General features: G+C 46.6%; 4 non-coding genes across 4 annotated transcripts; all 4 read left to right on the forward strand.

The window, feature by feature from the left end:
* The first annotated feature begins 5632 nt into the window (after positions 1–5632).
* Positions 5633–5704, forward strand: TRNAH-GUG (transfer RNA histidin (anticodon GUG)). The gene has a single exon. It is a non-coding gene; the product is annotated as a tRNA-His (tRNA).
* Positions 5705–8220: 2516 nt separating this feature from the next.
* On the forward strand, positions 8221–8292 carry TRNAH-GUG (transfer RNA histidin (anticodon GUG)). Its single transcript has one exon. It is a non-coding gene; the product is annotated as a tRNA-His (tRNA).
* A 4986-nt stretch (positions 8293–13278) lies between these two features.
* Positions 13279–13350, forward strand: TRNAH-GUG (transfer RNA histidin (anticodon GUG)). Its single transcript has one exon. It is a non-coding gene; the product is annotated as a tRNA-His (tRNA).
* A 2279-nt stretch (positions 13351–15629) lies between these two features.
* TRNAH-GUG (transfer RNA histidin (anticodon GUG)) lies at positions 15630–15701 on the forward strand. Its single transcript has one exon. It is a non-coding gene; the product is annotated as a tRNA-His (tRNA).
* The last annotated feature ends 2591 nt before the right edge of the window (positions 15702–18292 follow it).

Genomic DNA, 18292 nt, shown 5'->3' on the forward strand with positions numbered 1-18292 from the left:
TAATTGGCTCCACTTTGATGACTTTCATTTGGATTCTGACTTGATTATTGAGATCTTAAATAAGTGACTGGGGATCAGGTGTCCACTTATTCTCATGGATAACATCACAACCAACCTTTAATTCAAACATGAGTCATGACATCACAGATGGAGTACAGCTTATGATAGAGGTGGAACATCACATTGTAGCAGCCCAAGTAGCTCGCCGTGATCGTATAGTGGTTAGTACTTTGCATTGTGGCAGCAGCAACCTCGGTTCGAATCTGAGTCACGGCATTGCGGTGAGGCAATGTCACGGCAGTTGGGCAGATATTTTAGAATTTCCATTAATACATTGGCAATCTCTGTGGAGGACTGAAACAATTCGATATGTCCTGTTACTGTTATGAACCTTTTGTCTCTTTAATGCTCTTTGCACACTTTTTCATCGGGTGACTGTAATGTATTTCAACCAAATCTAATTAAGAGCGCATTATGTGGTGACATTTGCAGTACATGAAACATTATAACACTGCCATTTACGTCAATAACCACTAGCTTGATTAAGACATATGTATTGCAGCGACAGTATTTCCCAGTTACAAATGGGAATAAAAAATGGGAATAAAAACAACATCCGCGAGGGATTGAACCAACGACATTTAACTGATGTTGCCAATGGAGCGCGTTACAGAGAGCGCAAGGTCCCGCCTTTACAGTCACACGCTGATAATAATACAGATGTTTAAATAAACAGGCATATCTGTGGACTTGTGGTCTTTCTACATTGGGACTCATAGTCTAGTCCTAGGCTATTGTAGGCACTGGCGTATCTTTGAGTGGAATGAGAGGCGTTCTGTAGTCGCGTGAAAGGACCTTTCAAGTCAATCTGATCTGTATTGTCCTGTGAAAAAAAGCGTTCTTAGACACAGTGAGGAGTTTTTGGGGATAATGGGAAAATAATTTCCAACTAAATGGCAGGAATTTCTTAGTCCAATCATGAGGTGTGCTAGGCTTTTTTATACTGTGGCGGAAAGAGAGAGAGTATAACAGTCATTATAAATAAAGGGCCAAGGAAGTGACAGTTTATGGAAGGAACAATTTGCACATAGTTTTAGAATGTGGTCAGGAGGAGGACAATGTGCTTACACATATGAAACATTAGAAGGTAGACATTATGGAAGCACATATATTTCTTTATTTTTATTGTATTTGGGGAGAGGGGGTTAATATAGCACGTCCAATGTGGAAAAGTGCTTTCCATAGCACCTTGCAGGTGGGCGACATCTAGAGCTGTGCAGTAGCCACCCATGCCCCAGACGTCAAAGAGAACAAGAAGTTACACATGTTGGAAGTGAGGGTGAGACATTGAGGAGATATGATCCCCGTATGAAGCCGAGAGAAGGAGGAGGCGTGAACGTGCATCCATGTATGCGGGCGAGACAGGAAGGAGCATTGGTCATGCATCCCTGCATGAGGGTGAGACAGGGAGGAGATATGATCCCCGTATGAAGCCGAGAGAAGGAGGAGGCGTGAACGTGCAGCCATGTATGCGGGCGAGACAGGAAGGAGCATTGGTCATGCATCCCTGCATGAGGGTGAGACAGGGAGGAGATATGATCCCCGTATGAAGCCGAGAGAAGGAGGAGGCGTGAACGTGCATCCATGTATGCAGGCGAGAAGCGAAGGAGCATTGGTCATGCATGCCTGCATGAGGGTGAGACAGGGAGGAGATATGATCCCTGTATGAAGCCGAGAGAAGGAGGAGGCGTGAACGTGCATCCATGTATGCGGGCGAGACAGGAAGGAGCATTGGTCATGCATCCCTGCATGAGGGTGAGACAGGGAGGAGATATGATCCCCGTATGAAGCCGAGAGAAGGAGGAGGCGTGAACGTGCATCCATGTATGCGGGCGAGACGGGAAGGAGCATTGGTCATGCATCCCTTCCTGAGGGTGAGACAGGGAGGAGATAAAATCCCTGTATGAAGCCGAGAGAACGAGGAGACATGAACGTGCATCCATGTATGCGGGCGAGAAGGGAAGGAGCATTGGTCATGCATCCCTGCATGAGGGTGAGACAGGGAGGAGATAAAATCCCTGTATGAAGCCAAGAGAACGAGGCGGCATGAACATGCATCCTTGTATGCAGGTGTGACATGGAGTCATCATGAACATGCATCCCTTTATAAGGACATAACATGGAGGACGCATGAACATGAATGCCTGAATTTTATGGTGGTGGCCTTCGGGTGATTTGGCACGTGCAATTGGTGAAGAGCACTTCTCCTGCGCAAAAAAAGAAATGTACTATTAGCACCCCGGAGGGAGCCTCTGCACTTCTTATAGGGAGAAAACTCTGCAATGGAAGGGGACAGGGTCAATAACAGCTGTAAACTCTCACAAGACCATCACTGCTCTCACACTTTCCTGCTCTCAGGCTGGCGGGCCATTATCGGCCCTGGCTGCCGCACCATTGCCAGGTTTGTGTAACTATATTATTTCTAATTGGCTCCACTTTGATGACTTTCATTTGGATTCTGACTTGATTATTGAGATCTTAAATAAGTGACTGGGGATCAGGTGTCCACTTATTCTCATGGATAACATCACAACCAACCTTTAATTCAAACATGAGTCATGACATCACAGATGGAGTACAGCTTATGATAGAGGTGGAACGACACATTGTAGCAGCCCAAGTAGCTTGCCGTGATTGTATAGTGGTTAGTACTCTGCGTTGTGGCCGCAGCAACCTCGGTTCGGATCCGAGTCACGGCATTGCGGTGAGGCAATGTCACGGCAGTTGGGCAGATATTTTAGAATTTCCATTAATACATTGGCAATCTCTGTGGAGGACTGAAACAATTCGATATGTCCTGTTACTGTTATGAACCTTTTGTTTCTTTAATGCTCTTTGCACACTTTTTCATCGGGTGACTGTAATGTATTTCAACCAAATCTAATTAAGAGCGCATTATGTGGTGACATTTGCAGTACATGAAACATTATAACACTGCCATTTACGTCAATAACCACTAGCTTGATTAAGACATATGTATTGCAGCGACAGTATTTCCCAGTTACAAATGGGAAAAAAACAACATCCGCGAGGGATTGAACCAACGACATTTAACTGATGTTGCCAATGGAGCGCGTTACAGAGAGCGCGAGGTCCCGCCTTTACAGTCACACGATGATGATAATACAGATGTTTAAATAAACAGGCATATCTGTGGACTTGTGGTCTTTCTACATTGGGACTCATAGTCTAGTCCTAGGCTATTGTAGGCACTGGCGTATCTTTTAGTGGAATGAGAGACATTCTGTAGTCGCGTGAAAGGACCTTTCAAGTCAATCTGATCTGTATTGTCCTGTAAAAAAAAGCGTTCTTAGACACAGTGAGGAGTTTTTGGGGATAATGGGAAAATCATTTCCAACTAAATGACAGGAATTTCTTAGTCCAATCATGAGTTGTGCTAGGCTTTTTTATACTGTGGCGGAAAGAGAGAGAGTATAACAGTCATTATAAATAAAGGGCCAAGGAAGTTACAGTTTATGGAAGGAACAATTTGCACATAGTTTTAGAATGTGGTCAGGAGGAGGACAATGTGCTTACACATATGAAACATTAGAAGGTAGACATTATGGAAGCACATATATTTCTTTATTTTTATTGTATTTGGGGAGAGGGGGTTAATATAGCTCGTCCAATGTGGAAAAGTGCTTTCAATAGCACCTTGCAGGTGGGCGACATCTAGAGCTGTGCAGTAGCCACCCATGCCCCAGACGTCAAAGAGAACAAGAAGTTACACATGTTGGAAGTGAGGGTGAGACATTGAGGAGATATGATCCCCGTATGAAGCCGAGAGAAGGAGGAGGCGTGAACGTGCAGCCATGTATGCAGGCGAGAAGGGAAGGAGCATTGGTCATGCATCCCTGCATGAGGGTGAGACAGGGAGGAGATATGATCCCCGTATGAAGCCGAGAGAAGGAGGAGGCGTGAACGTGCATCCATGTATGCGGGCGAGACAGGAAGGAGCATTGGTCATGCATCCCTGCATGAGGGTGAGACAGGGAGGAGATATGATCCCCGTATGAAGCCGAGAGAAGGAGGAGGCGTGAACGTGCATCCATGTATGCAGGCGAGAAGGGAAGGAGCATTGGTCATGCATCCCTGCATATGGGTGAGACAGGGAGGAGATATGATCCCCGTATGAAGCCGAGAGAAGGAGGAGGCGTGAACGTGCATCCATGTATGCGGGCGAGACAGGAAGGAGCATTGGTCATGCATCCCTGCATGAGGGTGAGACAGGGAGGATGTATGATCCCCGTATGAAGCCGAGAGAAGGAGGAGGCGTGAACGTGCATCCATGTATGCGGGCGAGACAGGAAGGAGCATTGGTCATGCATCCCTGCATGAGGGTGAGACAGGGAGGAGATATGATCCTCGTATGAAGCCGAGAGAAGGAGGAGGCGTGAACGTGCATCCATGTATGCGGGCGAGACAGGAAGGAGCATTGGTCATGCATCCCTGCATGAGGGTGAGACAGGGAGGAGATATGATCCCCGTATGAAGCCGAGAGAAGGAGGAGGCGTGAACGTGCATCCATGTATGCAGGCGAGAAGGGAAGGAGCATTGGTCATGCATCCCTGCATGAGGGTGAGACAGGGAGGAGATATGATCCCCGTATGAAGCCGAGAGAAGGAGGAGGCGTGAACGTGCATCCATGTATGCGGGCGAGACAGGAAGGAGCATTGGTCATGCATCCCTGCATGAGGGTGAGACAGGGAGGAGATATGATCCTCGTATGAAGCTGAGAGAAGGAGGAGGCGTGAACGTGCATCCATGTATGCGGGCGAGACGGGAAGGAGCATTGGTCATGCATCCCTTCCTGAGGGTGAGACAGGGAGGAGATAAAATCCCTGTATGAAGCCGAGAGAACGAGGAGACATGAACGTGCATCCATGTATGCGGGCGAGAAGGGAAGGAGCATTGGTCATGCATCCCTGCATGAGGGTGAGACAGGGAGGAGATAAAATACCTGTATGAAGCCAAGAGAACGAGGCGGCATGAACATGCATCCTTGTATGCAGGTGTGACATGGAGTCATCATGAACATGCATCCCTTTATAAGGACATAACATGGAGGACGCATGAACATGAATGCCTGAATTTTATGGTGGTGGCCTTCGGGTGATTTGGCACGTGCAATTGGTGAAGAGCATTTCTCCTGCGCAAAAAAATAAATGTACTATTAGCACCCCGGAGGGAGCCTCTGCACTTCTTATAGGGAGAAAACTCTGCAATGGAAGGGGACAGGGTCAATAACAGCTGTAAACTCTCACAAGACCATCACTGCTCTCACACTTTCCTGCTCTCAGGCTGGCGGGCCATTATCGGCCCTGGCTGCCGCACCATTGCCAGGTTTGTGTAACTATATTATTTCTAATTGGCTCCACTTTGATGACTTTCATTTGGATTCTGACTTGATTATTGAGATCTTAAATAAGTGACTGGGGATCAGGTGTCCACTTATTCTCATGGATAACATCACAACCAACCTTTAATTCAAACATGAGTCATGACATCACAGATGGAGTACAGCTTATGATAGAGGTGGAACGTCACATTGTAGCAGCCCAAGTAGCTCGCTGTGATCGTATAGTGGTTAGTACTCTGCGTTGTGGCCGCAGCAACCTCGGTTCGAATCCGAGTCACGGCATTGCGGTGAGGCAATGTCACGGCAGTTGGGCAGATATTTTAGAATTTCCATTAATACATTGGCAATCTCTGTGGAGGACTGAAACAATTCGATATGTCCTGTTACTGTTATGAACCTTTTGTTCTTTAATGCTCTTTGCACACTTTTTCATCGGGTGACTGTAATGTATTTCAACCAAATCTAATTAAGAGCGCATTATGTGGTGACATTTGCAGTACATGAAACATTATAACACTGCCATTTACGTCAATAACCACTAGCTTGATTAAGACATATGTATTGCAGCGACAGTATTTCCCAGTTACAAATGGGAATAAAAACAACATCCGCGAGGGATTGAACCAACGACATTTAACTGATGTTGCCAATGGAGCGCGTTACAGAGAGCGTGAGGTCCCGCCTTTACAGTCACACGCTGATGATAGTACAGATGTTTAAATAAACAGGCATATCTGTGGACTTGTGGTCTTTCTACATTGGGACTCATAGTCTAGTCCTAGGCTATTGTAGGCACTGGCGTATCTTTTAGTGGAATGAGAGGCATTCTGTAGTCGCATGAAAGGACCTTTCAAGTCAATCTGATCTGTATTGTCCTGTGAAAAAAAGCGTTCTTAGACACAGTGAGGAGTTTTTGGGGATAATGGGAAAATCATTTCCAACTAAATGACAGGAATTTCTTAGTCCAATCATGAGGTGTGCTAGGCTTTTTTATACTGTGGCGGAAAGAGAGAGAGTATAACAGTCATTATAAATAAAGGGCCAAGGAAGTGACAGTTTATGGAAGGAACAATTTGCACATAGTTTTAGAATGTGGTCAGGAGGAGGACAATGTGCTTACACATATGAAACATTAGAAGGTAGACATTATGGAAGCACATATATTTCTTTATTTTTATTGTATTTGGGGAGAGGGGGTTAATATAGCACGTCCAATGTGGAAAAGTGCTTTCCATAGCACCTTGCAGGTGGGCGACATCTAGAGCTGTGCAGTAGCCACCCATGCCCCAGACGTCAAAGAGAACAAGAAGTTACACATGTTGGAAGTGAGGGTGAGACATTGAGGAGATATGATCCCAGTATGAAGCCGAGAAAAGGAGGAGGCGTGAACGTGCATCCATGTATGCAGGCGAGAAGGGAAGGAGCATTGGTCATGCATCCCTGCATGAGGGTGAGACAGGGAGGAGATATGATCCCCGTATGAAGCCGAGAGAAGGAGGAGGCGTGAACGTGCATCCATGTATGCGGGCGAGACAGGAAGGAGCATTGGTCATGCATCCCTGCATGAGGGTGAGACAGGGAGGAGATATGATCCCTGTATGAAGCCGAGAGAAGGAGGAGGCGTGAACGTGCATCCATGTATGCAGGCGAGAAGGGAAGGAGCATTGGTCATGCATCCCTGCATGAGGGTGAGACAGGGAGGAGATATGATCCCCGTATGAAGCCGAGAGAAGGAGGAGGCGTGAACGTGCATCCATGTATGCGGGCGAGACAGGAAGGAGCATTGGTCATGCATCCCTGCATGAGGGTGAGACAGGGAGGAGATATGATCCCCGTATGAAGCCGAGAGAAGGAGGAGGCGTGAACGTGCATCCATGTATGCGGGCGAGACAGGAAGGAGCATTGGTCATGCATCCCTGCATGAGGGTGAGACAGGGAGGAGATATGATCCCCGTATGAAGCCGAGAGAAGGAGGAGGCGTGAACGTGCATCCATGTATGCAGGCGAGAAGGGAAGGAGCATTGGTCATGCATCCCTGCATGAGGGTGAGACAGGGAGGAGATATGATACCCGTATGAAGCCGAGAGAAGGAGGAGGCGTGAACGTGCATCCATGTATGCGGGCGAGACAGGAAGGAGCATTGGTCATGCATCCCTGCATGAGGGTGAGACAGGGAGGAGATAAAATCCCTGTATGAAGCCAAGAGAACGAGGCGGCATGAACATGCATCCTTGTATGCAGGTGTGACATGGAGTCATCATGAACATGCATCCCTTTATAAGGACATAACATGGAGGACGCATGAACATGAATGCCTGAATTTTATGGTGGTGGCCTTCGGGTGATTTGGCACGTGCAATTGGCGAAGAGGACTTCTCCTGTGCAAAAAAATAAATTTACTATTAGCACCCCGGAGGGAGCCTCTGCACTTCTTATAGGGAGAAAACTCTGCAATGGAAGGTGACAGGGTCAATAACAGCTGTAAACTCTCACAAGACCATCACTGCTCTCACACTTTCCTGCTCTCAGGCTGGCGGGCCATTATCGGCCCTGGCTGCCGCACCATTGCCAGGTTTGTGTAACTATATTATTTCTAATTGGCTCCACTTTGATGACTTTCATTTGGATTCTGACTTGATTATTGAGATCTTAAATAAGTGACTGGGGATCAGGTGTCCACTTATTCTCATGGATAACATCACAACCAACCTTTAATTCAAACATGAGTCATGACATCACAGATGGAGTACAGCTTATGATAGAGGTGGAACGTCACATTGTAGCAGCCCAAGTAGCTCGCCGTGATCGTATAGTGGTTAGTACTCTGCGTTGTGGCCGCAGCAACCTCGGTTCGAATCCGAGTCACGGCATTGCGGTGAGGCAATGTCACGGCAGTTGGGCAGATATTTTAGAATTTCCATTAATACATTGGCAATCTCTGTGGAGGACTGAAACAATTCGATATGTCCTGTTACTGTTATGAACCTTTTGTTTCTTTAATGCTCTTTGCACACTTTTTCATCGGGTGACTGTAATGTATTTCAACCAAATCTAATTAAGAGCGCATTATGTGGTGACATTTGCAGTACATGAAACATTATAACACTGCCATTTACGTCAATAACCACTAGCTTGATTAAGACATATGTATTGCAGCAACAGTATTTCCCAGTTACAAATGGGAATAAAAACAACATCCGCGAGGGATTGAAAAAACGACATTTAACTGATGTTGCCAATGGAGCGCTTTACAGAGAGCGCGAGGTCCCGCCTTTACAGTCACACGCTGATCATAATACAGATGTTTAAATAAACAGGCATATCTGTGGACTTGTGGTCTTTCTACATTGAGACTCATAGTCTAGTCCTAGGCTATTGTAGGCACTGGCGTATCTTTTAGTGGAATGAGAGACATTCTGTAGTCGCGTGAAAGGACCTTTCAAGTCAATCTGATCTGTATTGTCCTGTGAAAAAAAGCGTTCTTAGACACAGTGAGGAGTTTTTGGGGATAATGGGAAAATCATTTCCAACTAAATGACAGGAATTTCTTAGTCCAATCATGAGGTGTGCTAGGCTTTTTTATACTGTGGCGGAAAGAGAGAGAGTATAACAGTCATTATAAATAAAGGGCCAAGGAAGTGACAGTTTATGGAAGGAACAATTTGCACATAGTTTTAGAATGTGGTCAGGAGGAGGACAATGTGCTTACACATATGAAACATTAGAAGGTAGACATTATGGAAGCACATATATTTCTTTATTTTTATTGTATTTGGGGAGAGGGGGTTAATATAGCACGTCCAATGTGGAAAAGTGCTTTCAATAGCACCTTGCAGGTGGGCGACATCTAGAACTGTGCAGTAGCCACCCATGCCCAGACGTCAAAGAGAACAAGAAGTTACACATGTTGGAAGTGAGGGTGAGACATTGAGGAGATATGATCCCCGTATGAAGCCGAGAGAAGGAGGAGGCGTGAACGTGCATCCATGTATGCAGGCGAGACAGGAAGGAGCATTGGTCATGCATCCCTGCATGAGGGTGAGACAGGGAGGAGATATGATCCCCGTATGAAGCCGAGAGAAGGAGGAGGCGTGAACGTGCATCCATGTATGCGGGCGAGACAGGAAGGAGCATTGGTCATGCATCCCTGCATGAGGGTGAGACAGGGAGGAGATATGATCCCCGTATGAAGCCGAGAGAAGGAGGAGGCGTGAATGTGCATCCATGTATGCAGGCGAGAAGGGAAGGAGCATTGGTCATGCATCCCTGCATGAGGGTGAGACAGGGAGGAGATATGATCCCCGTATGAAGCCGAGAGAAGGAGGAGGCGTGAACGTGCATCCATGTATGCGGGCGAGACAGGAAGGAGCATTGGTCATGCATCCCTGCATGAGGGTGAGACAGGGAGGAGATATGATCCCCGTATGAAGCCGAGAGAAGGAGGAGGCGTGAACGTGCATCCATGTATGCGGGCGAGACGGGAAGGAGCATTGGTCATGCATCCCTTCCTGAGGGTGAGACAGGGAGGAGATAAAATCCCCGTATGAAGCCGAGAGAACGAGAAGACATGAACGTGCATCATTGTATGCGGGCGAGAAGGGAAGGAGCATTGGTCATGCATCCCTGCATGAGGGTGAGACAGGGAGGAGATAAAATCCCTGTATGAAGCCAAGAGAACGAGGCGGCATGAACGTGCATCCATGTATGCGGGCGAGACGGGAAGGAGCATTGGTCATGCATCCCTTCCTGAGGGTGAGACAGGGAGGAGATAAAATCCCTGTATGAAGCCGAGAGAACGAGGAGACATGAACGTGCATCCATGTATGCGGGCGAGAAGGGAAGGAGCATTGGTCATGCATCCCTGCATGAGGGTGAGACAGGGAGGAGATAAAATCCCTGTATGAAGCCAAGAGAACGAGGCGGCATGAACATGCATCCTTGCATGCAGGTGTGAAATGGAGTCATCATGAACATGCATCCCTTTATAAGGACATAACATGGAGGACGCATGAACATGAATGCCTGAATTTTATGATGGTGGCCTTCGGGTGATTTGGCACGTGCAATTGGTGAAGAGCACTTCTCCTGCGCAAAAAAATAAATGTACTATTAGCACCCCGGAGGCAGCCTCTGCACTTCTTATAGGGAGAAAACTCTGCAATGGAAGGGGACAGGGTCAATAACAGCTGTAAACTCTCACAAGACCATCACTGCTCTCACACTTTCCTGCTCTCAGGCTGGCGGGCCATTATCGGCCCTGGCTGCCGCACCATTGCCAGGTTTGTGTAACTATATTATTTCTAATTGGCTCCACTTTGATGACTTTCATTTGGATTCTGACTTGATTATTGAGATCTTAAATAAGTGACTGGGGATCAGGTGTCCACTTATTCTCATGGATAACATCACAACCAACCTTTAATTCAAACATGAGTCATGACATCACAGATGGAGTACAGCTTATGATAAAGGTGGAACGTCACATTGTAGTAGCCCAAGTAGCTCGCCGTGATCTTATAGTGGTTAGTACTCTGCGTTGTGGCCGCAGCAACCTCGGTTCAAATCCGAGTCACGGCATTGCAGTGAGGCAATGTCACGGCAGTTAGGCAGATATTTTAGAATTTCCATTAATACATTGGCAATCTCTGTGGAGGACTGAAACAATTCGATATGTCCTGTTACTGTTATGAACCTTTTGTTTCTTTAATGCTCTTTGCACACTTTTTCATCGGGTGACTGTAATGTATTTCAACCAAATCTAATTAAGAGCGCATTATGTGGTGACATTTGCAGTACATGAAACATTATAACACTGCCATTTACGTCAATAACCACTAACTTGATTAAGACATATGTATTGCAGCGACAGTATTTCCCAGTTACAAATGGGAATAAAAACAACATCCGCGAGGGATTGAACCAACGACATTTAACTGATGTTGCCAACGGAGCGCGTTACAGAGAGCGCGAGGTCCCGCCTTTACAGACACACGCTGATGATAATACAGATGTTTAAATAAACAGGCATATCTGTGGACTTGTGGTCTTTCTACATTGGGACTCATAGTCTAGTCCTAGGCTATTGTAGGCACTGGCGTATCTTTTAGTGGAATGAGAGGCATTCTGTAGTCGCGTGAAAGGACCTTTCAAGTCAATCTGATCTGTATTGTCCTGTGAAAAAAAGCGTTCTTAGACACAGTGAGGAGTTTTTGGGGATAATGGGAAAATCATTTCCAACTAAATGACAGGAATTTCTTAGTCCAATCATGAGGTGTGCTAGGCTTTTTTATACTGTGGCGGAAAGAGAGAGAGTATAACAGTCATTATCAATAAAGGGCCAAGGAAGGGACAGTTTATGGAAGGAACAATTTGCACATAGTTTTAGAATGTGTTCAGGAGGAGGACAATGTGCTTACACATATGAAACATTAGAAGGTAGACATTATGGAAGCACATATATTTCTTTATTTTTATTGTATTTGGGGAGAGGGGGTTAATATAGCACGTCCAATGTGGAAAAGTGCTTTCCATAGCACCTTGCAGGTGGGCGACATCTAGAGCTGTGCAGTAGCCACCCATGGCCCAGACGTCAAAGAGAACAAGAAGTTACACATGTTGGAAGTGAGGGTGAGACATTGAGGAGATATGATCCCCGTATGAAGCCGAGAGAAGGAGGAGGCGTGAACGTGCATCCATGTATGCAGGCGAGAAGGGAAGGAGCATTGGTCATGCATCCCTGCATGAGGGTGAGACAGGGAGGAGATATGATCCCCGTATGAAGCCGAGAGAAGGAGGAGGCGTGAACGTGCATCCATGTATGCAGGCGAGAAGGGAAGGAGCATTGGTCATGCATCCCTGCATGAGGGTGAGACAGGGAGGAGATATGATCCCCGTATGAAGCCGAGAGAAGGAGGAGGCGTGAACGTGTATCCATGTATGCGGGCGAGACAGGAAGGAGCATTGGTCATGCATCCCTGCATGAGGGTGAGACAGGGAGGAGATATGATCCCCGTATGAAGCCGAGAGAAGGAGGAGGCGTGAACGTGCATCCATGTATGCGGGCGAGACGGGAAGGAGCATTGGTCATGCATCCCTTCCTGAGGGTGAGACAGTGAGGAGATAAAATCCCCGTATGAAGCCGAGAGAACGAGGAGACATAAACGTGCATCCATGTATGCGGGCGAGAAGGGAAGTAGCATTGGTCATGCATCCCTGCATGAGGGTGAGACAGGGAGGAGATAAAATCCCTGTATGAAGCCAAGAGAACGAGGCGGCATGAACATGCATCCTTCTATGCAGGTGTGACATGGAGTCATCATGAACATGCATCCCTTTATAAGGACATAACATGGAGGACGCATGAACATGAATGCCTGAATTTTATGGTGGTGACCTTCGGGTGATTTGGCACGTGCAATTGGTGAAGAGCACTTCTCCTGCGCAAAAAAATAAATGTACTATTAGCACCCCGGAGGGAGCCTCTGCACTTCTTATAGGGAGAAAACTCTGCAATGGAAGGGGACAGGGTCAATAACAGCAGTAAACTCTCACAAGACCATCACTGCTCTCACACTTTCCTGCTCTCAGGCTGGCGGGCCATTATCGGCCCTGGCTGCCGCACCATTGCCAGGTTTGTGTAACTATATTATTTCTAATTGGCTCCACTTTGATGACTTTCATTTGGATTCTGACTTGATTATTGAGATCTTAAATAAGTGACTGGGCATCAGGTGTCCACTTATTCTCATGGATAACATCACAACCAACCTTTAATTCAAACATGAGTCATGACATCACAGATGGAGTACAGCTTATGATAGAGGTGGAACGTCACATTGTAGCAGCCCAAGTAGCTCGCCGTGATCGTATAGTGGTTAGTACTCTGCGTTGTGGCCGCAGCAACCTCGGTTCGAATCCGAGTCACGGCATTGCGGTGAGGCAATGTCACGGCAGTTGGGCAGATATTTTAGAATTTCCATTAATACATTGGCAATCTCTGTGGAGGACTGAAACAATTCGATATGTCCTGTTACTGTTATGAACCTTTTGTTTCTTTAATGCTCTTTGCACACTTTTTCATCGGGTGACTGTAATGTATTTCAACCAAATCTAATTAAGAGCGCATTATGTGGTGACATTTGCAGTACATGAAACATTGTAACACTGCAATTTACGTCAATAACCACTAGCTTGATTAAGACATATGTATTGCAGCGACAGTATTTCCCAGTTACAAATGGGAATAAAAACAACATCCGCGAGGGATTGAACCAACGACATTTAACTGATGTTGCCAATGGAGCGCGTTACAGAGAGCGCGAGGTCCCGCCTTTACAGTCACACGCTGATGATAATACAGATGTTTAAATAAACAGGCATATCTGTGGACTTGTGGTCTTTCTACATTGGGACTCATAGTCTAGTCCTAGGCTATTGTAGGCACTGGCGTATCTTTTAGTGGAATGAGAGGCATTCTGTAGTCGCGTGAAAGGACCTTTCAAGTCAATCTGATCTGTATTGTCCTGTGAAAAAAAGCGTTCTTAGACACAGTGAGGAGTTTTTGGGGATAATGGGAAAATCATTTCCAACTAAATGACAGGAATTTCTTAGTCCAATCATGAGGTGTGCTAGGCTTTTTTATACTGTGGCTGAAAGAGAGAGAGTATAACAGTCATTATAAATAAAGGGCCAAGGAAGTGACAGTTTATGGAAGGAACAATTTGCACATAGTTTTAGAATGTGGTCAGGAGGAGGACAATGTGCTTACACATATGAAACATTAGAAGGTAGACATTATGGAAGCACATATATTTCTTTATTTTTATTGTATTTGGGGAGAGGGGGTTAATATAGCACGTCCAATGTGGAAAAGTGCTTTCCATAGCACCTTGCAGGTGGGCGACATCTAGAGCTGTGCAGTAGCCACCCATGCCCCAGACGTCAAAGAGAACAAGAAGTTACACATGTTGGAAGTGAGGGTGAGACATTGAGGAGATATGATCCCCGTATGAAGCCGAGAGAAGGAGGAGGCGTGAACGTGCATCCATGTATGCGGGCGAGACAGGAAGGAGCATTGGTCATGCATCCCTGCATGAGGGTGAGACAGGGAGGAGATATGATCCCTGTATGAAGCCGAGAGAAGGAGGAGGCGTGAACGTGCATCCATGTATGCAGGCGAGAAGGGAATGAGCATTGGTCATGCATCCCTGCATGAGGGTGAGACAGGGAGGAGATATGATCCCCGTATGAAGCCGAGAGAAGGAGGAGGCGTGAACGTGCATCCATGTGTGCGGGTGAGACAGGAAGGAGCATTGGTCATGCATCCCTGCATGAGGGTGAGACAGGGAGGAGATATGATCCCCGTATGAAGCCGAGAGAAGGAGGAGGCGTGAACGTGCATCCATGTATGCGGGCGAGACGGGAAGGAGCATTGGTCATGCATCCCTTCCTGAGGGTGAGACAGGGAGGAGATAAAATCCCTGTATGAAGCCGAGAGAACGAGGAGACATGAACGTGCATCCATGTATGTGGGCGAGAAGGGAAGGAGCATTGGTCATGCATCCCTGCATGAGGGTGAGACAGGGAGGAGATAAAATCCCTGTATGAAGCCAAGAGAACGAGGCGGCATGAACATGCATCCTTGTATGCAGGTGTGACATGGAGTCATCATGAACATGCATCCCTTTATAAGGACATAACATGGAGGACGCATGAACATGAATGCCTGAATTGTATGGTGGTGGCCTTCGGGTGATTTGGCACGTGCAATTGGTGAAGAGCACTTCTCCTGCGCAAAAAAATAAATGTACTATTAGCACCCCGGAGGGAGCCTCTGCACTTCTTATAGGGAGAAAACTCTGCAATGGAAGGGGACAGGGTCAATAACAGCTGTAAACTCTCACAAGACCATCACTGCTCTCACACTTTCCTGCTCTCAGGCTGGCGGGCCATTATCGGCCCTGGCTTCCGCACCATTGCCAGGTTTGTGTAACTATATTATTTCTAATTGGCTCCACTTTGATGACTTTCATTTGGATTCTGACTTGATTATTGAGATCTTAAATAAGTGACTGGGGATCAGGTGTCCACTTATTCTCATGGATAACATCACAACCCACCTTTAATTCAAACATGAGTCATGACATCACAGATGGAGTACAGCTTATGATAGAGGTGGAACTTTACATTGTAGCAGCCCAAGTAGCTCGCCGTGATCGTATAGTGGTTAGTACTCTGCGTTGTGGCCGCAGCAACCTCGGTTCGAATCCGAGTCACGGCATTGCGGTGAGGCAATGTCACGGCAGTTGGGCAGATATTTTAGAATTTCCATTAATACATTGGCAATCTCTGTGGAGGACTGAAACAATTCGATATGTCCTGTTACTGTTATGAACCTTTTGTTTCTTTAATGCTCTTTGCACACTTTTTCATCGGGTGACTGTAATGTATTTCAACCAAATCTAATTAAGATCGCATTATGTGGTGACATTTGCAGTACATGAAACATTATAACACTGCCATTTACGTCAATAACCACTAGCTTGATTAAGACATATGTATTGCAGCGACAGTATTTCCCAGTTACAAATGGGAATAAAAACAACATCCGCGAGGGATTGAACCAACGACATTTAACTGATGTTGCCAATGGAGCGCGTTACAGAGAGCGCGAGGTCCTGCCTTTACAGTCACACGCTGATGATAATACAGATGTTTAAATAAACAGGCATATCTGTGGACTTGTGGTCTTTCTACATTGGGACTCATAGTCTAGTCCTAGGCTATTGTAGGCACTGGCGTATCTTTTAGTGGAATGAGAGGCATTCTGTAGTCGCGTGAAAGGACCTTTCAAGTCAATCTGATCTGTATTGTCCTGTGAAAAAAAGCGTTCTTAGACACAGTGAGGAGTTTTTGGGGATAATGGGAAAATCATTTCCAACTAAATGACAGGAATTTCTTAGTCCAATCATGAGGTGTGCTAGGCTTTTTTATACTGTGGCGGAAAGAGAGAGAGTATAACAGTCATTATAAATAAAGGGCCAAGGAAGTGACAGTTTATGGAAGGAACAATTTGCACATAGTTTTAGAATGTGGTCAGGAGGAGGACAATGTGCTTACACATATGAAACATTAGAAGGTAGACATTATGGAAGCACATATATTTCTTTATTTTTATTGTATTTGGGGAGAGGGGGTTAATATAGCACGTCCAATGTGGAAAAGTGCTTTCCATAGCACCTTGCAGGTGGGCGACATCTAGAGCTGTGCAGTAGCCACCCATGCCCCAGACGTCAAAGAGAACAAGAAGTTACACATGTTGGAAGTGAGGGTGAGACATTGAGGAGATATGATCCCCGTATGAAGCCGAGAGAAGGAGGAGGCGTGAACGTGCATCCATGTATGCAGGCGAGAAGGGAAGGAGCATTGGTCATGCATCCCTGCATGAGGGTGAGACAGGGAGGAGATATGATCCCCGTCTGAAGCCGAGAGAAGGAGGAGGCGTGAACGTGCATCCATGTATGCAGGCGAGAAGGGAAGGAGCATTGGTCATGCATCCCTGCATGAGGGTGAGACAGGGAGGAGATATGATCCCCGTATGAAGCCGAGAGAAGGAGGAGGCGTGAACGTGCATCCATGTATGCGGGCGAGACAGGAAGGAGCATTGGTCATGCATCCCTGCATGAGGGTGAGACAGGGAGGAGATATGATCCCTGTATGAAGCCGAGAGAAGGAGGAGGCGTGAACGTGCATCCATGTATGCAGGCGAGAAGGGAATGAGCATTGGTCATGCATCCCTGCATGAGGGTGAGACAGGGAGGAGATGTGATCCCCGTATGAAGCCGAGAGAAGGAGGAGGCGTGAACGTGCATCCATGTATGCGGGCGAGACAGGAAGGAGCATTGGTCATGCATCCCTGCATGAGGGTGAGACAGGGAGGAGATATGATCCCCGTATGAAGCCGAGAGAAGGAGGAGGCGTGAACGTGCATCCATGTATGCGGGCGAGACGGGAAGGAGCATTGGTCATGCATCCTTTCCTGAGGGTGAGACAGGGAGGAGATAAAATCCCTGTATGAAGCCGAGAGAACGAGGAGACATGAACGTGCATCCATGTATGTGGGCGAGAAGGGAAGGAGCATTGGTCATGCTTCCCTGCATGAGGGTGAGACAGGGAGGAGATAAAATCCCTGTATGAAGCCAAGAGAACGAGGCGGCATGAACATGCATCCTTGTATGCAGGTGTGACATGGAGTCATCATGAACATGCATCCCTTTATAAGGACATAACATGGAGGACGCATGAACATGAATGCCTGAATTTTATGGTGGTGGCCTTCGGGTGATTTGGCACGTGCAATTGGTGAAGAGCACTTCTCCTGCGCAAAAAAATAAATGTACTATTAGCACCCCGGAGGGAGCCTCTGCACTTCTTATAGGGAGAAAACTCTGCAATGGAAGGGGACAGGGTCAATAACAGCTGTAAACTCTCACAAGACCATCACTGCTCTCACACTTTCCTGCTCTCAGGCTGGCGGGCCATTATCGGCCCTGGCTGCCGCACCATTGCCAGGTTTGTGTAACTATATTATTTCTAATTGGCTCCACTTTGATGACTTTCATTTGGATTCTGACTTGATTATTGAGATCTTAAATAAGTGACTGGGGATCAGGTGTCCACTTATTCTCATGGATAACATCACAACCCACCTTTAATTCAAACATGAGTCATGACATCACAGATGGAGTACTGCTTATGATAGAGGTGGAACGTCACATTGTAGCAGCCCAAGTAGCTCGCCGTGATCGTATAGTGGTTAGTACTCTGCGTTGTAGCCGCAGCAACCGGCATTGCGGTGAGGCAATGTCACGG

Source organism: Ambystoma mexicanum (genome assembly GCF_040938575.1).
Source record: "Ambystoma mexicanum isolate Mex_15411 chromosome 12 unlocalized genomic scaffold, UKY_AmexF1_1 Mex_chr12_unloc.1, whole genome shotgun sequence".
In the NCBI taxonomy this organism is placed as follows: domain Eukaryota; kingdom Metazoa; phylum Chordata; class Amphibia; order Caudata; family Ambystomatidae; genus Ambystoma; species Ambystoma mexicanum.